This window comes from Astatotilapia calliptera, chromosome 19 (assembly GCF_964374335.1).
Source record: "Astatotilapia calliptera chromosome 19, fAstCal68.1, whole genome shotgun sequence".
Lineage (NCBI taxonomy): Eukaryota > Metazoa > Chordata > Actinopteri > Cichliformes > Cichlidae > Astatotilapia > Astatotilapia calliptera.
In genome coordinates, this window is record NC_137440.1 from 15,515,424 (window position 1) to 15,540,140 (window position 24,717).

The 24,717-nt window shown below is 36.8% G+C and overlaps 1 long non-coding RNA gene across 1 annotated transcript; it reads left to right on the plus strand.

Annotated features, from left to right (window-relative positions):
- The first annotated feature begins 649 nt into the window (after window positions 1-649).
- On the plus strand, window positions 650-1,070 carry LOC145422458 (uncharacterized). The gene is made up of 2 exons (XR_013903743.1): window positions 650-790; window positions 989-1,070. It is a non-coding gene; the product is annotated as an uncharacterized LOC145422458 (long non-coding RNA).
- Window positions 1,071-24,717: the final 23,647 nt, after the last annotated feature.

The following is a 24,717-nucleotide window of genomic DNA, read 5'->3' on the forward strand; positions in this document are numbered from 1 at the left end:
CTATATTATTGTTATCACGTTTCTCTCCTTGTTGTATTCAGCTCATTCAGTGACGCATATTCAGAAAAAACTCACAACAACAAATTGTGGCTTGTAATGTGCTCTTTGGTTTAATTGCATTAAGTGATTTTGCTTTGTGAAGAATTAATCCTCTTAGAATTAAACCTATCTTGACAATAAATCCCAGCTGGCTGCAGCAAACATGCAAACTTCACAGATAAGCATTTTCTTTATTAAAATACTCTGCCTACTTACTGTCTGCTCAGACTTCTTTGCTGCAGACTGTTATGACACATCTGTGATGAGAAGATGGGCAGAGCATTGCATTGTGCACCAAACTGATGCCAATTACATCTGCCAAGTGTGAGATGAAGTGAGATAAAGAGCAAGATAAAAAAAAAGGAACCATATTAAAAGAATTGCACATTACAGAGGTGATAACTTTTAGATGTCTTATTATGACACGTGCATCAGGGGCGGAGCGTGGGGGTGGCTTACTGGGCTTAAGCCCGGGTTGTTTTGTCAGAAGCCCGGGGTATTTTGGAGTGCAATTTTTTCATAGTTAGATGCCTGGCTGACAACTGTATAAAACAAAAAGTACACACAATATTCGAAGCACATAGTGCACACTGTGGGAATTTACGACTGTGCGTGAATCCCCCCCTGATATTGGTATGATCCAAGCTCAGGCACTAAGCGACTGAGCGAGGGGGCGGGGCAGCTGCTGCCCGTCAGTGCGCTGTTGGAGAGACGGAGCCAGCCATACTAAGGAGAGCTTAAGTTTGACCAGGTACCAAAGCAAATCATTCGTACCGTACAAATAATGTAAATATGTCGGTGTATCACGAAAGATTGATATCAAACTGATCACTTGACCAATATTACGTTACTTGCTCTTCAAGTGAATCAACAAATGGCGAAATGAAAAGCCGAACAAATGCTATTTTTTTAGAGTCTTAGCTTACGTGTGTTTATTTCATATTTTCAGTTCTTACCCTCCCCGACTAAATCGGTTTCAGTTATGTACTGAAATATAAGAATGGACATTAGAGGGTTCTTTCAAAGAAAAACTCAGGTAAATGTTATTTTATATATTATGCTTTGTATGTTGTTCAGTATATTTGTATGCAAAACAAGAGGAATTTCAGTACACAGCAGGATATTCACATTTGTAACCAGATATTTACATACACTTTAGGGAGAAAACATAAAACATTTTTACTGCACAACATCAATTTAGAGTAAACTTTTGTTTTAGATAAATATTGAAATATCTTTTGAATTAGTTAAATGTCACAATAAAGAGAGACAGAGCTTTCTGTTTTTTATCACTTTCATCAAATGTAGGAGTACATGTACACTAAGTGTATTGTTAATTAATAAGAAAACTCCAGACGATTCCATTCTGAGCTGAAGAAGCTTCTGATAGGTTAGTAGAGTCCATGTGAGTAAACAGGTGGCACAGCTGTGGATGCATATAAGGCAAAACACAGAGCCTGTTTCTGTGACATGGGAAAATCAAGAGATGTCAACCAAAACACCAGGAAAAGAACTGTGGAGCTCCATAAGTGTGGCTCAATTTTGAATACAATTTGGTGCCATTTGCAATTAAGAAATACAGACGATTTCTCTCTTTACTCTTAAAGTTAACAAATATGTTTTTTATATTTATCAATCTAAAAAAATAAACATTTAGTCTGATTTGATGTTACAATTAAAAAGTGTTTGTGTTTTTATCTGAAGAGTTTGTAAATATCTGTATATTTGATGATTGTCAGCACAAAGAGGGAGAGAGGAACAGAGAGGGAGATGGAGAATGAGGACAGAACAGAGATGAACAAGAGCAGGTGAGACACACATGTTAGTCAAATGGTTGTTTACCAAAAGTATCACCGTATCATAGGTACTCATGGATCTCGTACCTAGTGTTTCTTTTTAGGTTTGTTATTTTTCAAATTCTATATTTATTAAGTTATGCAGGCTTGTTTGCACAACAAGGCTAAATAATTATATAAACCTTTCTCAATCTAAATATTTTACTTTGGTAAAATGAAAAAATAAATGTAGTGCAGGTCTATGATGATTTTTAGTGCTACTATCATCTAGTTCTGATTCTGGTTCTGTCTTGGTTAAGTCCCAAGTAGTCCTGATTTTGAACTGTTGTAGTCCTGTTTTAATTCCGGATCAGTTCTTGGTCTGGTTGAATTGGGGTTTAGTCCTCGTGTCTTGATACAGCCCTGATTTTGTTCTGCCTTGCTGCTTAATTAAAAAACTAGTTTAAGGTGTTCTGCACATGTGATATATATTTTTACCTATATGAAGTCATTCTTTTTTGAACAAAACTCAAAACAGAGCCAATTAATCTTTCAGTCATTTCTACCCCCCCCCCCCCAAGGGAAAAAAAAATCCCACATGCATACTATCCTTTTGGGCTAAGCCCCGGGTGTTTCAAATGTCTGGCTCCGCCTCTGACGTGCATCAGGAAGTCTGAAGACCAGATGCTTTTTCAGTTTTAATGAATGCTTGTGACTACAGCATCTACTGTGTTTATTATAATTAAAACCCATAATCTGCTTGTCACATTCAAAACCAGCACTTTTCCAGTCTAGTGTTTTTAAATACTTTATCGTATAAGATATAGAGTGGCACAAGCCTGTTGTCCATTATTTATCTCATTTTCCATTTTTTTCTCTATAGCCCAGGAGAAGAAACTAACATTTTGCTAGACACAGGAGCCAATAATTGTCCTTTAGAGTGTGGCAGTGGATCCCAAAATGCATATCCAAAGACTTAGTTATGAACAAACATTTAATCTCTATTTAGGTGAAATCAAAAGTCCAAAGGGCAGATGAAAACAAGCCAAAAATCCAACCATGGATTTCACTGAGGTGGGCAAACAGTGCAAATTGAACACACTATGGCAACAAAGACCTGAGGGATGACACAGATGAGGAAATTAGGAAGGTGTGAGATGTCAGTGTAACAAGACACAGCTGAAAGTAATCAGAGACAATGCGATAGGGTACGCAAAACTAAATGCCATGGATATAAGACAAGGGACTAACAAAAAGAATCATGAGAATAAAACATCAAACAAAAAGGGAAAAAATTAACCAAATGTCCAAGAATACTTTTTTTTTTTTAAAAAGAGAGTAACTATAAAGAAAACTTTGCGGTAAAATTTTCATAAACCAGAGAAAAATATCACAGAAAAAGAAGATTAAAAACTCAAAGTCGTGAGAACAAAAAACTATGAAGAAAACATAATAAAGAAAACTAAAATGTAGAACTCGAACTTCAGGGTCACAGACTCAGGCCTAGAATGCCACAGAAGGTATCTACAGTATTATGTGGTTGGAAGTTTGGTTCCTGTTTGGGTGTCCTTGCACAGTTTCCAAGAGTGTCTCATCAGAGCAGATATTCCGGAGCTCATTCTAAGCGCACTTAACTACACCACTAACACATATTATAATATCCAATGATAAGTGTTTATTTTAAAAATCAAACTAAATTCTGAATTTTTGTCTTTTCTGTTAAATTTGTTTTTAACATTAATTACATAATTTGAGCCTGAAAGAGGTACTGTCATTGGAAACATTAAACAACCTGCAAATAAAATGGAATAAAGTGTATGAAAATAGACAGTTTTATGTAATATATAATATATAATGCATATCCATATCCAGTTTGAGATGATTTGAGTTTTGTAGCAGGGTGCAGCAGGGTGCATTATTCTGGAATCCATCAGATGGATGCATAATGGTCATATGGATGGACAGCCACTGAATGCAACAGCAATTAATTTTATTAGTAAATTCATTAATATAAATAAAAATATAGACATATTTGTAATGGACTGCATAGTCCCAGGAAATATGGCTTAGTGTTAATTAGATGATTTGTGGTCAAATGGCAGTAGGTCTATCATAAATGCCGTTTGGACAAACTATCCCAAATATCATCATGTGAAAACACACTGAAAAATGGATTAGAAATGTCACAAGGCAGTAACACGTGCATGTGAGCAATCCAGATGAAAATAGATATGTTTTCTGAGACAGACAACAACAATATGCAGGACAAACTAAAATAAGAAAGCCAAAAGCTTCCCCGGAGGGGTGCAAAGAAAAGCCAGCAGGCAAGGAAGCTACTTCAATGTAATTTGAGGGGGAGGAAGAAATCCTTCTTGGAGTCATACCTCAGCGAAAAGTGAAACCCACAGTGTTTTCTGTCAGTGTGATGTATGCCTTTTATAGATGTTATTATCTCTGTTTTTAAATCAGCTTCGTAAATGTTGATGCAAAACTAGGCTCTTTTTCTTCTTCTTTTCTATCTAAACAATGCACTACATTGAGTCCTCCTAATGGTTTCTTCAGACTTTCATTGTTATAGCACCTATTACAACACTCATATTTAATGAGTTTTTAACTGTTGTTTGCTTTTCCCTCATTGCCTTTACTAGGCGAGCTCAAATATAACTAAAATCCAGATTACTGGGGAGCATAAATTGCCTTGACAAAAGGAAAGACAAAACTTCATACACACACACACACACGATCATGTCACAGGTGAAAACAATGAAAATCGAGTGAAAACTGGTAGAGAGGAAGAGTCTGCCACACATGTGATTCAGAAACCAAGCAGTCGTCTTCTTTTTTCCTTTTTTTTTTTAAATCAACTATATGAGTTAAGGGGCTTAAGCTGTATAAGCAAGGGGTGTGGTGGCACTGCAAGGCTTAGGTGTTGGGCAGTTGCCTATTTGGCACGTTCCCAGCCTTTATTTAGCACTACTGAGGATATTAGCACATACTTAATACATACATTTTTAAACATTTCTCCTACATTAGTACACATTAGACTATATTCTATAAAATTTATAAAGGTTCATTCATGATTGTTAATATAAAACTTTTTTTTTACTTTATAAATGATCAATCATTTTTAAAATAAGTAAAACATCAAGTACAAACCAGGAAGTCTAAGTAAATGTTTACCAAATTATTAAGACATATTTAAATATACAGTATAATGACTAAGATTGGCTCTCATTATCAGCAACTCTGTTAGAGGCTCTGTGCTATGAATACTTAATATTGTGATTGATGGTTTATTCATAATTAAGTATTTTGTGACTTCATCTAAAAGATCAAAAACGTTTACATATAAAACTAAAAGGCCAGCAGATATTCCCAGCTATCGTCTTAATAAAGCAGAGCATGATGCAGAGCATACACATATTTATTTATTGATTATGGCCGTAATACATTAGAGACCCTGTTTAATACACGCTGGATTTTTGACAGTTTTGCGATCCTGTGACTGGGATTCTCCTTGAGGAAGGAGATGATGATGAGCCGCCGCTGAACGTCATCACACCTTAAATATTGAGACCATCCATTTCCTCTTTCACTTCAAATCATTTTAACAACCTGACTTTTTAGTCAAGAGCGCTTTGGAACTGAAACTGACTAAATATGGCTAACTGACTACACACCAGTGAGAAGTTGAACTTGTGAAACACACTAAAGAAATTCTTGAACATCCCAGAGACATTTTTGCCGCATCACCACTTTAATATATTGGTGTTATACGATTATAATGTTTACATTTGTTTGTGAAGCTATGTGAAATATTCATTGTTTTTAGAAAACCTTCTTCTTAATGTTCTATTTTAAGTCTGATAACTTACTAATAGTGTGAAGTTACTATAAATATCTGTGCAGTTAAAAGTTTTTCTTTCCTTTTCCGCAGAACACCGTCCTGATCGGCCCTGTCATCTGTGAAGTCTGTGAACAGATAAATTACACACCAAGTGAATTCTGAGTGTCCTTTCTCCACAACTAGAGCCCCATTACACTGTCCTAAGGCGTATTATGTTTTATCACCCTTTTTTGCTTTAATGGAACCCATAATTCACAAAATGAACATCGTTCTGTACTCTATAATTCTCGAAACTAGTGACTGAGACTCGCTGGAAAGTGTTTACTGAGGTAATGAATCAAGTTAGAGGTGGGTCATTTTCTTACCCTTGCTGGCCAGTAGACACGATGAAGGATTAAGGTACATTTTTCAATCCTGAATATGTCTTATATCTGAGAGCAGTGAAGCTTTCAGTATGCTGTCAAAGGATAATATTCAGTTGTCTACAATAGGAGGATTATTTAAAATGACGGTTTGCCTACAAAGTATTTCTATCTCAGGAAAATTGCAGTCTTATGATGAAGTTAATTTAATTCCTCTTGTCAGAACAGTCTTATGCTCTTTTCACTTTTTCTGTAATTGGGATCACAGAATCAAAGTGGGTTTTATTGCTTGCAGAAATCTTCAGTTGTGCAGTGACTTTGTGTGTGTCCAGAGCCATGACTATTGATTTTTAGAACTTATTCAAAGAGGGGAAAGATTTAGGTTTCTTGTAGCCTATTGCTTTGCTAATAATAACTACACGTGTTGTCCAATCATGGCACAATTACCAAGCAGACTCTCCTTTCAATTTGTTCAATAGCCCAGTAACAACCAAACAGCTTGGAGGTTTGAGAAAATAACTTACACTCAAAGTCCTTCTTAATGTTACACTCTAGACTTGAATTCCTTGCTTGGTGTAGTACTTTAGTAGCGAAAAATAAAACAGTTAACCTTTAAGAATAGACATCATGAAACACTAATGCGCTAATTAAACTTCTGGAGGTGGGCCATATGCTTCCCATTTAGAAATGTTTCTGCTCTATGCGAATGCGTAAAGTCTCCAAAACTCAATTTGCTGTGTTAAGAGGCAAATTTGTTTCTTTCCACAATTTTTAACACTCATAATAAACACCCAGACTCACTCATATCATTTAGCAAATTATTGAAATTGAAATACCACTGCTCTGCTTGTTTTCTGGAAAAAAATAATACATGAAATGGTAAAGGTTACTTTCCAGTGCTCTGAACCAGCTGAGCGGTTTAGAAAATGGATGGATGCTAAATTTTACTAAGTGCTGGAGAAATTAGTTTATTAATGTCAGAGACAGAGGGAGAAGGGAAGTCATTAAGGAGAGAGAGGGTGGTATTTTCAGCTTTGTGTGTCTTTGTGAGGGTAATATTGACTGACGGCGCATTGATTTACTTAAGTGCAATACGTTATGTGGCTGAAATCAATCACGGAAACCGTGGGTGATCTCGTACACACCATGTTTAACATCACACAAATGTTGGCTCAGTGTGTGGCACTGATTCTGCCGTGGTCCTGTGGCGCTAAGTGGTTTTGAAAAAGTGTTTTCTTTTTGACACTGTGGGGAGCGTTAAGTTTTCAGATGCCGAAATAGTTTCATTGCCAAATAGAGGCAGTTACAGACAGCGGTGAGCTGTTTTGGTGGGCTTGTCTGTCTGTCTCACACACACAAGTGCACTTGCCTTTAAGGTAAATGCACACACGTAAACACCTGGGCAGGCAACATGTAAAAGGTCTTGAATCCTTCAGGCATAAGAGCAAAGTCAGAAACTGAAAGAGGCACAAAACAGGAGTCACGCTGCTAACAGTGTCTAAACATGGTTGTTTATTTTTTTTATGTCTAAGACAATAAGGTCAGAATATTTTCACCATCTGTCATTTGCTTACATGGGGTGCACAGCAGAAAAGTGTTTCCTTTACAATAAATGCATTTGCATTAGTAGGTGGTTTAGCTATATCCTGCAGGAGGCAGGATACATGATGATGATTCTCTGTGTATTATCTGCACTATTTCTTTCAGTTTCAGAGTTTCAGATGGAGTCTCAGATGAGGCTAATGTCCGGTTCTATTCTGTCTTTTCACATGGACGACCTCTGCTGAATAAAGTCTACAAAAGTAGAGTGAAATAATTTTATCTCTGTGTTTTCATCTCTATAAAGTAATTTCGTGTGTGTTTTATTTGTCTCTATGTTACTCATGATCCTTCAATTTTTTAAAGAGTGCCTTTCTTGTGAGTTTTAACTGGTAAATTGCATATAACGTGGAGCTAATGATTCACTTATAGAATTATTAAATTATAATTTCTTTATCAGATTATTTTATGCAATCAGATAAAGTCAAACATTTTCACTCCCACTCTGATTTAACAGAAAACAAAAATACAAGAATTTTCTAAACAAAACCATATTAAAACTCCAATGTTTTTCTAAATGTCACCAAGTAGTGAAGGTTTGTTGCCTAAGCTCAAAAAGGAACTACATATTTTTTTAAGAAAGAATAAATTAAAAATTAATTAATTAAATGTATTTCTTTGATATGGAAGCTTGTTTATGCCATTTTATAATTATTTGGTCTTAGTTTTCCTGGTGAGATTTTGAGTTATCTCAAAACTTCAAGTGAAGAATCACCGAATTTAGACTTACTCAATCAAAATTTTAAGATGTGTAAACCAAACTTTTGAGAAAATAACCTGACATTTTGACTTACGAATGGCAAAAAAAGACAAAAACCTTACATAGCTTGGTTCGTATGAATTTCCTCCTCCTGATGCTCATGTACATCTCACGAGAGATGCTAGCATTACAAACCCGACTGTCATAAATTGTTTCCAGAAGTGCTCCACAAACAACACATTTCCTTTCACATATAAGGTTGTGCTGCATATTTCACTTTGTGATATGGTTTTGAGGGGGAAAAAAAGACTCTTTTTGGTGCAAAGCTTGTATTAGTTTCTAAGTTAGTATACAATGTACGCGCACTTAGCCAGCTCAAATAACAGGAGATGCCAGGAAAACATTCCTTTGCTCCTGTCATTTTAACGGTAATATTTTGTTGTCAGCCTGAGTTGTCTTATTTTCTTATCTGTAGTCAGAGGAAACACTGGGAGTGCCAAAGGGCCCTGTTCAAAAAGCTATTTTACTCTCATATCCTCATCAGTGACTTCTGGGGATGCATTATTAAAAAAAGAAAGTACAAAATAGAATAAACCTAGGTACCGCTGCAACAGTTGCCTGCTGGATGTTGAATAACTGAGCATCAGCCTTTTGTGGACATAGTTACATTCAGCTTTAGAATTAATATTTTTATTTTGAACCTAACAAAACTAGAATGAACTACCAGAGGTTATAGTTTCATATACTCGTGCTATACTAGAAGTCATTAGGAAAAGTGGTTTACATTTACATTTGTCTAACAGAAGAGCGAAAGAATGAGGCACAAATCCCTTGGAGGCTGTGCCAGGAAGGGCATCCTGTGTACAAATCTCCCAAAATCTCCCCAGTCAGAAATGCGGAGCTACCTGCTGCGCCAATCCCAGTAATGGAGCAGCCGAAAGTATTTTTACTTACTGTTGTTATACAAACCAGATAAATGCAAAAAAATACTGATATTGATAGTGGAGATAAGGAAAAGTTATTTGTAAAGATGGGAATTAAACCTGGGACTTGGCAACTACCGGTAGACAAAACTAAAGCCCTCAAGGTGTGAGGCTCAAAGTTTTAAATATCCACCCAAAAAAAACTAAATTCAGCCTGTACCTGCTCCATAACTGCCAGTGCCTCGGGCTACAGAGAAGTGACACTTGGTGAAAGCATGTGCATACAAGTCTCCATGTTCCAATCATTAGGCCAGAACGAGTCATGAAAACCCTTCAGCAGTATACCTGTAAATATTTTTCAGTTTAAATTCTTTGTCTTTCTCTTACTTAAATATAAACACATAAAAAGTGTGATTCAGATTATAATCAGCTTTTTTAAAAAGGTGTGTGAATGTAAAACGTCAGGCAGGAGAAGTTTCCAACCAGTGTGAGTCTAAAAGCACAAATAAAGAAGTTACACTGGCACTGTTGGGAAAAGCTTTGTACTAGTTACTGTTCCACGACACATGAAAATGTCTAAAGAGTCAGGAAGAAGTGCCAAAGAAGTGCCAAAGCTATTAATGTAGAGTATTAATTGATTTTTAAGTTGAATTTAATACATTTAAAGTCCAGTTTAATGTTGAATAGCCTTAAAAGCTGATGCTCTCTGCAGACTCAAAGTTTGGAATAATGTAAAACAGATCTTGAGTCATACTTTGTCCTTGTTCTGTCTCTCCAACAATTTTCATAACATCATCACAGGTCGCTTATGCATAATTCTGCTGCAAACAGTGTATTATTTATCTTTTCATACATCTAGACCAATTTTAGAAGTACACAGCTAATGAGTATACTTTTTGATTGTTCTGTATGACTTTAAAAAGAAAATTTGCAATGAAGAGCTAAATCAACATATAAGACAGGCCTATGAGCTTCTGCATCCACGGTACCTTAAAACCTTAGTAGTTCCCTTCAGTGAATGAGAGTATTACAATGAATAAAAACAAAGATTAAAGAAAATGAATGTGAAAAACAAGACCAATGTCAGTCCCGTTCTTACAGTTACCTTCAGTTTAATCAGTTAAAAACCTCATTTCTCTAACGGTGCTGATTATCCGGCCTTACCGAGACTCTACCCTGCAATCAAAGCACTGTCTCCCTATGATCTCTCCAATCAGATTTCATGCACTTTCAAATTATGCAAACTAGCTTTCTCATTGAGGGGCCAATATAAACAAATTACCCCCTGTTAACCATTCAACTGCTGCAATGATATTACACAAAGTCACGCACCACACAAAGAAATCCATCAAACATGTCAAAGACTTTAACAGTGACTTAAAAAGTTTGACACTTGATTGTTCATGGACAGGAATATACCGATGTTAAAAGTTTTGACTCAGTTTCCACAGTTAAAAAAACAAAGAATTCAGGAAACATCCAAAGAAACTTCTAAAAAAAACTGTTGGCCATGTGTATCCTCTGTGTTTTACCAACACCCATTTTCTACTAGAGGGTTTTTAAAAGGCAGCACGGTGGCACGGTGGTTAGCACTGTTGCCGCACAGCAAGAAGGTCCTGAGTTCAATTCCACCATCAGGCGACCTGTCCAGGGTGTACCCTGCCTCTCGCCCTATGACAGCTGGGATAGGCTCCAGCGCCCCCCGCGACCCTGAAAAGGATAAGCGAATGGATGGATGGATGGGTTTTTAAAATGCTTCTTTTGTTTGTAAATAACCTAAAGAGGACTCTGTCATACCACATTCATTGGCTGCCAGACAAACCTCATGCCCTGTGTCTACATATCAAGTGTCTGACAGCGCAATAGTTTTTATTAAAATGAATGTTATTAAAAACTCTCAACGACTGTTTCAGCAGTCTGCAAGCGGAGGAAAGACAGAAGGAGGGTAGGTAATACTGTTGTTAGAACAGGATGACTTTGTCCCACGGTCAAAGCGACACCCTGATTAACAGTTAACCTTTCACACTGAACCAAAGTCAAACAGCCAAATATAGCGTGATTGTGTGAGGCAGGCCTGTTGCCAGACAGATTTGAAAACACCCAGGTTCCATTTAAACTCTGAGCCAGGGTGAGGCAGAAAGGTCACAGCACACACCGAAAGACACACCGACACATGCAGTCACACATATAGCCATGAAACTAAGCAAACGGAAGAGTGGTTTTCCCACATTTTAGAAAACTATGGATTTAAAAAAGGTCAAATAGACAAAGTCTTGTTCAGTGACATGGCTGTAAGTGACAGGAGAGTGAGCCCGCACCTACTAATGTACTAATGTACTCCAAAAAGGTGAAATTTGTGGAAAATATTTAATTTTTATGTGATTTAATTCAAGAAAGGGAAACTTTTGTATATTCTTTATTTATTAAACTTAAAGTGAAATATCTCGTGCCTATTTTTGGTTTAATTTCACAATTCATGGCCTTTAGCTCTATTTAATACAAAACACAGGATTGATAGAATTATTAGAATATTTCATTTGGAGTTTTTCTCAGTATAGTTCAGCACAGTCAGGCACAACCATGGGGAAGGCTGCTGACTTGACATTTGATGACCACCAACATCCTCCATGAGGAGGGTAAGACACTGAAGGTCATTGCTGAAAAGCCTGGCTGCTCAGAGTGATGTATCAAAGCATCTTCAGGGAAAGTGGGCTAGAATGGAAAGTTGCACAAGCAACAGGGACGACCACAGGTTTAAAAGGATTGTCAGGAAAGGTCAGTTCAAGAAGGGAGTGGATTGTGGCTGGTGTCAGAGTACCACACACAGATTTTGTAAGGAAAGGGGCTTTAACTGTTGCATTCCTAATATGAAGCCACTGCTGTGCCAGAGACAACATCAGAAGCATCTTACCTGGGCTAAGGAGAAACAGAACTGGACTGTTGCTCTGTGGTCCAAAGTCTTCTTTTCACATCAAAGTAAATTTTGCATTTCATTTGGAAATCAATGTCCTAGAGTCTGCAGGGAGTATGGAGATGCAAAGAATCCAAGGTGTTTGAAGTTCAGTGTGAAGTTTCGGCAGTCTGTGATGATTTGGGAAGCCGTGTCATCTGCTGGTTTTGGTGGTGATTGGTACACTGGGTCTGATCAAGTCCAGAGTACACGCAGAGTCTACCAGGAGTTTTCAGAGCACTTCCCGCTCCCATCTGCTAAAAGCTTTATGGAGATGCTGATTGCCTCTTGGCACCTGCCAAAACTAATAGCGAATGATTTGCCACAGACATCCACTACACAAAGGATCTATAGAGCAATCCGGCAACACTCAAACCATTTCTGTATTGTAAATCCTTTGTTGATTTATCTTAGGACATATTCCAATAATTTACTATACACCATATCATTGTGCTGCAATCTGCATATATACGCTGTGATCTATGGAATATTATCTAACAGGCAGAGATTTCTTCCAATCCTCCAGTGGACCATTATGCTGCTGGAAAAGACAGCAGTCATGATGTGATGTTCAGAATTTTTTATATCCAGATGGAGACACAGCTGGCTCCTTCATAAAAGCATTATCAAGCAAATTTTATCAGTGCTGCTTGGCAAATTATGAAGAAATCTTGTTTGCTTAAAAAAACAAACCTATTCTAATTGACAGCAGGACCTTTGGGCATTTCCTTTCATGCCTGCAGGTCTCGTCTCTCTGAGAATATCTGGGTTGGACATTAGAATAACAGTATTGCATGATAAAAAAAAAAAAAAGTTTTATTCTATGTAGACTTTGTTGAAGTCGCTCACTCTACTAAACTCTAAACTTTTTTTATTTTTTAAAAATGTACAATGTTTAGGTGTTGTGGTTGGTTTTGGGCTATAGAGTATCACAGTAGAATAGCCCTTTATGCTTCAAGTTTAAGAGGCTATGATTTGAGCCTTTTACTTCTCACTAGTTACCTGCATTTGTGCATTGCACCCATACAATTTATGAATTAAATCAGGACTTAGCTCTCCATCCTTTTACCCAAACACTGTTGCTTTAGGCTCCAGAAAAACCCAACATGAACCGAAAATGTTGATGTTGAGGCTTCATAAAGCAAAGTCTTTGGCAATCTCTATCTTCTGTACAAAGCATATAGTTACTCTAATGGAAGGTTAGCTTGTTTTTGATTTTAAAAAAAGTAAGGAGAAGCATAAAACTTGGATTAACACTGAACATCAACCATTCTTCAGTTTCCAGCCATCTGCCTGTGCTAACATTGCCATTTAGGCCACAGGAGTCAAACTTTATTAAATTATGCCAGTATGGAGTGGCCAATACGTATTTTGCAGCTGCAGACATTTGAATAAACTTTCCAAAGCGAGCACTGGGAAATATCAGTGACTAACCAAAAAGCCACTTGGTTAAAAGTCACAGAACCTAGCTAGGATGCACTTACAGATATTAGCTTAAAGGGTTGATTTTGTTTAGAAATAAAGAATAATTATCAGTTTTAACCCTGTAAAGATAATAATAACAAGCAAGATCATTATTAATGTCTGGCGTAGTCATGAGATATTTGTGCTGCTATTCCTGCAAAAATGTACCAAAAAATGTTTGATTGATAAAACCAATACCATGAATAACAACCTGCATTATTGTCACTGTGATTCTCCACTTGCCCACTCATCCACCAAAGAGCTATATGAATGGCTTTTGATGGATTTGCAGCACTACTTGGATCCGTTTGTGCTTCATAATTATGCACTCGCTCATCATAATTATCTCTGTTGCTAAAACAACAGCAGAACACCTGCACCACATTAAAGGCCATAAACAAAAGAATGTTGCTCTTTTTTTGGAAAAAAATTTACTGAAGAGTTTGTCTCACTGAATAAATAAGAAATATAAATCTGTCCAAACCTGATGTCATTTAGAGCACACTTAGGCTTTAATTTGCACACATGCAAAATTCTAATATTCAGCTATAACTGAGTTAAACTCTAGATTAGATTTTTTAGGATTTTTTTACTGAGATTTCTTTCCTGCTCCTCAGCCGCACCAACGAGACATCTTAATACCATCATACCTGCAAAGCACATGTTACAGTTGAGAAAATCATATCAGCTCCATATCTGCTGGCATATACTGCAATCACAGTAGTATTTTAAACTATGAAGGTGGAGCAGAAATCTCAAAATCGGTCTCTAAATGAGCCATCAGGCAGTTAATTTGAGCTAATTATAATTACCTGGCATCACAGCCATGTCACGCCACAGTTTAATTGACACACTAAAAACTAAATGGTCTTGAAGTGCGCAGTTGTAGGGTTGTTATGATGTCTTTGTGCTCATTTGTGCCTCTTCATATGTGACAATTTGAAAGTATTTATGGAAATCCCTGCCTTCTAGTGCGCAACTTTTTATGTTATGACTTCAGCAAGCTGAAGGATGGCAACATTTTTATGTTCTCCACAGCCAGAACAATTTCACCATGACTTTCCTTATTGGCACTGCCCACCTGCCTCTCCAAATCTCTCTCTCCTTTAATCTACTGTATCTCTGGTCTGTCTGTGTGCAAATGTGGCTGGGTGGTTCTTTGTCTCCACTAATCAGTCACCTGCTACATTTAAAACCCAGCTCATCCATTTGCAGAATTCCATGTCAGATCAATCCGTCAGTCTGCCTTTTAACCTCTGAAACATAAGCCTGTAAGCCTATAACGTGCTAAGTTGAAAGAAAGACCATCTGTACAGATTGGCAAATTGGACACATCATCAGTGAAGAACGCAGGGTCATCAAGTGCATCACGTCTTTGATGTTCAAATGCCCTAACCTGAGTGACCCAACCAGAGGTGATCAGGCCCTGGTTTGTGTCCAAGCAGCATGCTACACCATGTCTCCCCTCTATTGATCCACAGCCCCAGGGAAGCTCTCTTTTCAGCTTCACTAATATTTCACTGATGTTTCTGGTGGCTCTCCTCTCCTGCAGCCCCTTGGTGCCAAGAAACCTAAGACTGCCCGGGGAATCCCCTGCAGCCCACTTCAGTGGTTCAAAGAAACCCTTCCACCCATTCCCCCTGCAGATGTCAACAAACTCCTGATATTTTGCCGTCTCTTAAAACAAGAAAGTGCTGTTCCAAGAGCAACACTTGCTTGGAAGAGATAAATGTTAAAACATAGTCCTTAAGTGTTGTTATGGTGATGAAACTTTAATCGTTTCCCCCAAGTCCACCTGTGGGTACCAACCACGAGCCAAGTCTAGTAAGCCTGTTGAGGTCTTCAGCTGGTCTGGAGGCTTGGCTCATGCCCAGATTAAGGCAATATTTTCCCTTGCAGGGAGCTGGGGTTTGGCACACTTATAATGTCTATAACATTCACAACTTTGAGTTACCTTTGAATTGACCTTTTATCTCTTTGGCTTGTGAGAATTTTTCCATTATAGTCTGAGTTATAAAAGGATAATATAAAACAATTCTTCACAAACTTCCCAATGATAGAAAGTCCAAGATCATAAAGAGGTTGAGAGATTCCCCTGTAAGTAGAAATAAAGTATAATAATTTGGTAATTTTGAGCTTCTGTGATTCCCAATGTGAGCGGCACAAGAGAAGCTGGTGATTCTAGTGTCTTCCCGACAAGTCATTTACCCACTGCTGATGAGGAGACACCTTTGTATTTCACACTTAATATGCATCTAATTCCCCTGCAGTGACTGTCTGCAGATACAACCGTTTTTAAATCCATCTCGCCCACCTTCTGATTAATTCTAGGCTGATGAAATAGGTTCATCTCTATGTTTTGTTTTGTTTTTTAAACAAAATTTCTAACTAACTCTGTCAGCTTGAGAAGACTATTGGCACAGAACAGGGAAGTATTAGGTGAGTCCACCTTTTCATTATGCCTCTCGTGGCCCTTTCTTTTCTCTCTGTCTTTCTGGCTTCTTTTCTTGTGCTTGCTTTCTCTTTGTTTGACAAGTGAACACTGTGAAGTGAAAGTGACGTTTCAGTTCAGTTCATTCAAGTTGTGCCGGCCACTGGCCATTTCAGACCAGTGGCTCAGGTTTGGTTTGACTGAGAGGTGTGACTGGAAAATCCCTAATGGGGCCACTAGAAGTCACTGGGGAAAAGCAAAAGACATGTGGGTTGTGGTGTGTGCGTCTTTGAGTGGGTAGAGAAGAAAGAAGGGGAAACACAGAAAAACTGAAGTAAAGTTCAGTTTTCCTGTCTACATTTACTTACAAGAAACACACACAAAAATGTTGGTTTGGCAGCAGAAGAAGAAACGGTCCTGACTGATGTAACTACAAAAGATTTTCCCTTGCCAAAACTAGCAAACAATTTAAGTATTATTTATGAAATAAAAAAATGTAATAAATAAATTTGGCAAAAGGAAAAGGATCTTTATGTTTTAATCCACTGCTGTTATGTAAATATACAAGTTGGCCCATCAGCTTGAAAGCTGGTGAATTTTCCAGTTGAAAAAGAGAAAGCAGTTGCTTAATTATAAGAGTTCCTCAAAGAAAAATAAGACATTACAATTAATTTAGAAGAGTATTGGCACAGAACGGGGCATTCAAGGACATCTTTATCAGTCCACAGAGATCTGTTGTTTCCTTCTGCTTCAATTCTTGGCTCATAAAATCCACATTGCATTGTGGATTTTCTTCTTCCATAACTTAGAATAACATCCACTCCTGGGCTCATAGCACCAAAACACAGTACAGAAAATACTGACATTTTAGCTTTGGGTCTTGAAATAACATGAAGAAACACAAACCATAGCTTGGGAATTAGTAGGGCCTGGATTTAGAGTACAGAAAAAACTACCTCTTCTCTTTAAACCTCTTACTTCATGATGCCTTCATGCAGGTGTGTGCGTGTGTGTGTTTGTCAGGGCTCAGCAATAATCCACTTTATCAACCATGCAAAATTAGACAGGACATTCAATCACTGAACACGCACAACATAATCTGGTGTTAGAACACCAGCTGTTTTCTTTTCACGTCAGTAGACTTATTATTGTGAGGTGACACTCTTGTGCGCACACACACACACACACACACACACACACACACACACACACACACACACACACCCACACCATTAAAGTATTTCTCACAAACTATTGATGTCCACAGTTATCTGAGACACTGCTGCTGACTTGTGTCTGCAGCAGAGAGAGAGATTTCTAAACTTATGGCTAAAAAAGCATGGTTGATAAACTAAATCATTCTTGCACACTGTTTTAAATACACACACACACAGCATTAAAGTGTTTAGAGACCATCTGCTACCGTTTCCCTGACTGATTTAAAGATGAAGAATTGTATGAATACACACAAACACATTCACATGCAAACACAGGAAACTGAAAAACAACTCATAGGGGATTTCCTAGTTTATGAGTTGAGTTATTGAACAATTCAAAATATATGTGACTGAATATATTAACTGTCTGCTTGCTTTGTAGATATGATACATTTTGTCCCAAAGTATGCCAGTACACTATTTTTCAGCTGAGGCGCAGACGGGCTATAAAGAAACAGTATGGGACTTCAGGGATATCATAAAGAAATCTAAATCTAAAGAAATACAGGCAAAAAGAGAAATAAACAGATTTTTACCTCACAGCATAACTCAGAATGAACCTACAGCTGATTTTTATACCATATATACATTTTCAGTGGCAGCAAAAAGTAAACTTACTATCAATACTCTGGAAAATATTAAATAATCTGTATAATTTTTGATATCACAAGGGGAAAAAATCTGAAATATCAAATGTATATCATGGAACAACAATATTTTTAGGTTCACTGAAGTATTGCTGTGAGCTGGTATGTTCGGTTGTTAGTGTTTCTCTCTAGTTGCCAGTAGACTTTTTTGTGCTTCTGTCTTGGACTTTAAAAGAAATGTAACATTTTATAGACACAAATAATCCTGATAGATTAACAGAATCTATTAATGTGGTGGACAAATACCTCTGATTAACATTTACCTGGTTCTAACATATGTTATTATTTTATTAGCCATAACAGACAGCTAATGTGGCTAACTAACAAAAACGATTACAGGTCACCAGAGAACTTCAATCTATACATCTAAAAACCACAAACCAGGCGAGAAATTTGGGTGTAGTGATGGATGCAGACCTAAACTTAGAAAAACACATTAAGACAATAACAAAGTCAGCTTACTATCACCTCAAGAATATATCAAGGATAAAAGATCTGATGTCTCAACAGGACCTGGAAAAACTAGTCCATGCATTCATCTTTAGTAGGCTTGATTACTGTAACAGCATCTTTACAGGTCTACCTAAAAAATCAGTCAGACAACTACAGCTCATTCAGAACTCTGCTGCTCGAGTCCTCACTAAGACCAAAAAAGTGGACCACATCAGTCCAGCTCTGAGGTCCTTACACTGGCTGCCTGTCCGTCAGAGGATAGACTTTAAAGTTCTGATGCTGGCCTATAAAGCTCTGAATGGTTTAGGACCAAAATACATCAATGACCTCCTGACCCAGTATGAACCATCCAGATCCCTCAGGTCATCTGGATCCGGTCTTTTATCAGTTCCCAGAGTCAGAACCAGACACGGAGAAGCTGCATTCAGCTTTTATGCTCCTTATATCTGGAACAAACTCCCAGAAAGCCTCAGATCAGCTGAAACACTCAGTTTATTTAAATCCAGGTTGAAGACTCACCTGTTCTCAGCTGCATTTGAATAAAGCACCAAATCCACACTTTAAGCTTAAATTTCAAAACTTACATTTAACTACTGATTTTATCTACTGTTCTGATTTTATCTGTTTTGATTTTATATACTGTTTTGTTTGTTTGTTTGTTTGTTTGTTTGTTAATTAGTTAGTTAGTTTATTTGCTTGTTTTAATCAATTTTAAATCATGCTTTTTATTTGTTCTTGTTTCTAATGTCTCTGTAAAGCACTTTGAATCACCTTGTTGTTGAATTGTGCTATACAAATAAACTTGCCTTGCCTTGCCTTGCCTAACTCTAATGTGTGCATCCTCCCAGTTCAATATTTGCATAACTGTTTGATATTTCAGGAGCTTTAGCAAACTCTCATATTTCCTCTTGTTGAGTGCTGTGAACATCAACTTTGTAGGCTCTTAATGAGGGGAGGGGCCTGTGTCTATGAATCGTCCCGTATGGTGTTTGTCAGTTGGAGGAGGCAAAGACAGCACATCTGTCTATGGAATATCGTTTGTTTTTAGTATCAATTAGTATCTGAGTATCAGTTTTATTAATCCTACTCAGTTCACAGATTGCGTATCTGAGTACAGAGGGATGCAACAAACACTAGTCATTCAAGCTGTGATAGGACATCTAGGAATAAATTCAAGAATATTCAGCGTGTGTAGAGCTGAGTGTTGACAGTCGGTGTGGGCTTGTCCAAGTTGAAGAGTAACTTGAATAACTGAAGAGGACATTGGGGATTTGGTAAAATTATTTCTGAACCAATGTGACAGATTAATAATAATGACGTATCAGTGCTTTTACTTCACTAAAGTATCTGAAAGCTTACTGTGTGTGTTAAGGACTGCCTTGTGCCAGAGAAATAAAGAGAAGAAATCGCTCTATTTATTCAGTGAAGATGGCTGACAGGGAGACATACTGCCCAAATCTTAAAGGATATACATTAGCTTTTGTCCTCACACTTCACAGACCTCATCTGAGCAACACTACACTAACTTTATGATACTTTCCATTTTCACACTCAGTTAAACTCTTTCCACGGTTTCTGTATTTATAGCTGCGTTCTGGCAAAGGCACAATGAAAAACATCCATGTATGGATCATTAATCAAGAGCTGAGATGTAAAAACGTATTCTCTTTGAAACAAATAACAAAAATTTTGCCCGGTGTGGTGGAATAATCTCATTTGTTTCCAACATAAAGCAATTTGCTTGAGAATTTCTTTAAGCATGGAGTCACGTTTTTTTTAAAGTTAGCACATTGATCGGTTTTGAAAGGTGGAACCTTTTCTTTTTATGACTACTATGCTGTGTGTTTGTCAGAAAGACACGTTATTACCGCTCTGCATCCCTGTTCTCCACCTCCCATCTTGTTCCATCTTTGCACCTTTCTTTTACAAAAAGGGAGTTCATCTGTATGCAGAGAGGTAGGCCCTCGCAACCAATAAACGATAAATTGAAATGTCATTTTATATTCATCAGACAGAGATGGGTTTTGTGTAGTGTGTGTGTGTGTTTGGATGATACATAGGTAGTTGTGTGTCCTTTTGCTGCATCTATTTTTCTCACGACAAATAAGCATTGACAGTATAAGCTCCTATATGAGGCATTTAAATACTCACATATTATTCGGCATAGATGTGTGCGCAGCAGGAAGTTCACATTCTCATTAAAAAAATCCATTTTTAGGAAGTAATAGATGAATGGAAAACCATCTGTGTTTATTTCTTAATCAAGTCCAGCATCCCCTCATCTGGTCCTACTTCTGTTTTTGTAGTTTATACTGTTATAGAAGAGAATAACACAAAATGAGATTGAGTTGATATGGTATGCTGAGCTTTCAGAGTCACAAAGGTGGCTCTCTTTTAGCCTTGCTAGATCAAATAGAAATGTATGCTGAATACATAACCTGGTCCAGAGCAGGTTCATCGGTTATAGTCAGAGTTTCTGTAATTTCCACTTTTTTACAGTTCTTTTCTTGAAATACTCTCCTGGTTCAGTAAAGCTAATTTAGTGTAGGAAAACATTGTCAACATGCCAGTAATTACTAATACCACCACAATTTCAAGGGAATTTGCAAGCATTCAATTGGAAATATGAAAATGCCTATTTTATTCTTGGTCCTAATAAGTTGTCAATTCTGTTTTACATGGTTGGAACTGCAGCTAGTAGAACATAAACAAATGGATCGGTTTGTGTTGTGTGTTGTTGAGCTAATTATCAAAAACTATATTCACTCAAAAAATACATTTTAGTTTAATGCGAAGTGATTTCCACATCTTCTTCATTAGACTGTGGAATTCACATGATTAACATTTAATTTCTTGTGGAGTTGTTTAAAAATATATTTATCGCCTGTAACTAATGTGAGCGCACGCAGAGCCAGAAACAGAAAGTCTGAGTAAACACTTCACATGAACATGCAGAAATTACTTTTCAGGAGACACAATTGTAATTTATAATAGAAGCATACATTTATTATAGAAACAGCTGATGTAGGATATGTTACACAGCAGGTATGGTCATTCAGATCTGTGGGCTGTCCTTCCCTCCTAATAAAAATGCTTTCTGCTCTTTGTCTTCAGTGTGTTTTTCTGGCTTCTGTGGTTTGGATACAAAAGTAAATACTGGATAGGAAATATCAGAGCAATGCTCTGAGGCAGAATCCATTATCACAACACAGAGTGGGGTCTTGCATCTGAGAGTTTAGTCAAAAACTGCAGATGTAAAATTGAATGTAAAATCATCTGTTTTATTTGGTCATCACCTTATGTTTTCCATCATTTAGAGAACAACTTATATATTATAAGAATTGATACCATCTGTGCCAAATAAAATTACACTGATTGCAAATTGATTTTAAAAATTTTAATGCCAGACCACATTACTGCGTGGACAACCTGTTTTTCTTGCTCTGATGTGCTTAATCTGCTTTACTGCAATAACTAAGTTTGGATACAAAAGTTGAGTGGAATCCATTTTTTTATATTTTCTTGCATTAATCTCGACTGCAAACCAGGAAACCTTAGCATGTCTCTGTGTGAAACCTTTAAGTTTAGGCAGCAAAACAAACTGGTTCGGTTTAGAAATAGGTTTTGGAGTTTTTTTGGTTAAAATGTGCGAGGTAACACCTCTGACCTTGCACACTGGAGAATGACCCTAAAGGGTACACACAGCCTTTTCAAACGTGACGCCAGAAGGGCTTGACCAAGCGTAAAAATGTGATGAGTTGGGATTGAGATTGAGCTCGTTATCCAGACAAACATAATGCCCCTCTAACACACACACACACACACACACAGTCTGAGTCGCACCTTGAAGGTCAGCGGGTCATTTTAACCACTGAGAGGATAATGAGAAATCAACACTGAAACAAATCACCGCTGCTTCCAACCTGCAAGCCTCATTATGAATGTTTGTGTGTGTTTGTGTGGAAGTGAAAGTGTGTGAGAAGCACAGTAATGATTTGGCGACCTTGAGTTGCTCAGCAAGATATAAGGCAGTTGACTGCAGCTGGACTATCATTATGCTTTTTGGGTGGTCACCGCATAGGAATACGCAACTATCAAAGTTAGGAACAGTTAAATTTATATGTATTTGACACTATAGAGTGATACAGATTGTATATCACCACATGCTATACACTCTATAGATGTGTGTGTCACACAACATATATTTAAGTGTGATCAAGTGTTAATATCTAGTTGATATATTCTTAATAAAAAATATCAATAAAATAAAACCTTTTATCTAGTTTCTTTATTGTATTTTTTATTTATTATAATTTCATTTCATTTATTTATTTATAAAGCACATTTAATAACAACAGGGAGTTGACCAGAGTGGTGTACAAAATAACAATTAAACAATGACATTAACAACAACAACAACAACAACAACAACAAGTAATAAAATTAAAAGAAAATTAGGATAAAAGAATTGGTAACTCTCATACAGTTTCGAAAGCCAGAGTAAAAACATATGGTTTTAAGATGCGATTTAAAAAGAGTAACAGTTGGGGCCTTTCTAATGATGAACACTTTAAAACCCAAGCACTGACTCCCAAGTTAAAATTTGAAAAAAGAGTGCATCCTTACAGCATCTCTCAGATTCAAAGCTAAAAATACAGGAGCCCTTTTTTCTATTTCTGTACACAAATCAGGAAAGGCCAAGTTTAGTTGAGAATCTCTCTAAAGCTCCTTTAAGTCAATGAGGATAAGATCTTTACTCACTGTTACCAACTAGACAGGTGCTATTTCACTCTGAGATAGTAAAAAAATAAATAAATAACCTGAGCTTTGACATTAAAATAAGAAGTAACTGTTATTTGAAAACAATAAATTAATTAAAAAATATGTTTTTTGAAAAAACCTTAATCAAATTTTTGTTTTACACACACTGATCTGCCTCAAGGCAGGCTGGATTCATGCAGTGTGATGATTTTATCATACGTTAACGCCACAGCCTCAAAAACTTCTAAAATACATGCAGTTTCTATCCATCTGTATCACACATACACACACATCTCTCTCCACACTTGGTTATCCACTCAGTGACCTTGTTACAGCCTCGTTAATAGAAATAATAATTGCTCCCTAGTCTAATCTCAGCATTCCTCTGGGATTATGGGATTTAATTTAGCCTGGCTTCTCAATCTTGACTTTCTAAATGGGAGATTGTTCGAAATAATGAGATATGCTATAAGCCATCATATGTTAATTATTTAAATCTCACACGGGTTAACATTCTGAGGCTATGATAACAGTGCCTGTTTGTGTGTTTAATGAGATAAAGGAATCCATAGCACAACCAACTAAATGTCTTAATTAGTCCTGTGTCTTAAGGGATTAGTGATATCCAGCGCAATGTAACTTACACTGCAATGACATGTTGTTATGATGTCACAATTATTCACAGTAATGCCAATCAAAACAGGTGCAAAATTATTTGTGGTGTTTTATTTTTATGTACTTGTCTGTCAAATTCAGTAAAGATGCCCACGTTGATTTTGTGATTTTGGGTGTGCTTTCTATCCTTGCAAGAGAAGAAACCCATCATTTGAAGACACAGTAACTGGATGTATTGATTAATTTTTAATTATTTTAAATAGATATTTACTCCATCTTCTTAATCTTAAACACATTTTTAAAGCAAAGCAACTCTACAGGTCAGTTGAACCTATTCTCTGATATAACCTAGAGCAATGATGTCAAACCCATTTTAGATCTTCGGCAACATGCAGTCCAGTTTAATATTATTGAGCAAAATGTATTATTGTAGCAAAGTTGCACATATAATCAATAGTACATATCAGTGGCTCTAGTAAATGCAAGAAATCTGTCAGCACAAATAAATAAATGTGCAAATTTACAGAAAAAGTTATAGTATCCAGTGTAGTTATAGAAGATTGGGGGGGAAACGAATTTCTGTGACTTAATTGTTGTTTTTGTCTAATAATTACTTTGGTCAGATATGAATGGCAATAATAATAATAATAATAACTTATAAAGTGCTGAACAGTGCTGAACAGCTATTTGAAGATAAAAAGATAAATAAATAAATAAATAAATAAATAAATAAATAAATAAATAAATAAATAAAAGCAACACAAGAAAAAAAATGGTGGAGGTGTTTAGGGAACGTTGTAAAGCCTATAAAAAAAATACAGTTAAAAGCCTCCTTCACATCTTCCAAAGTCATCCAGTGGTCCTTGAGAATTGTGAGATAAAAAAGTTAGAAAATCTATTTTGTTGCCATGTTTACAAAAAGAAACATGAACTA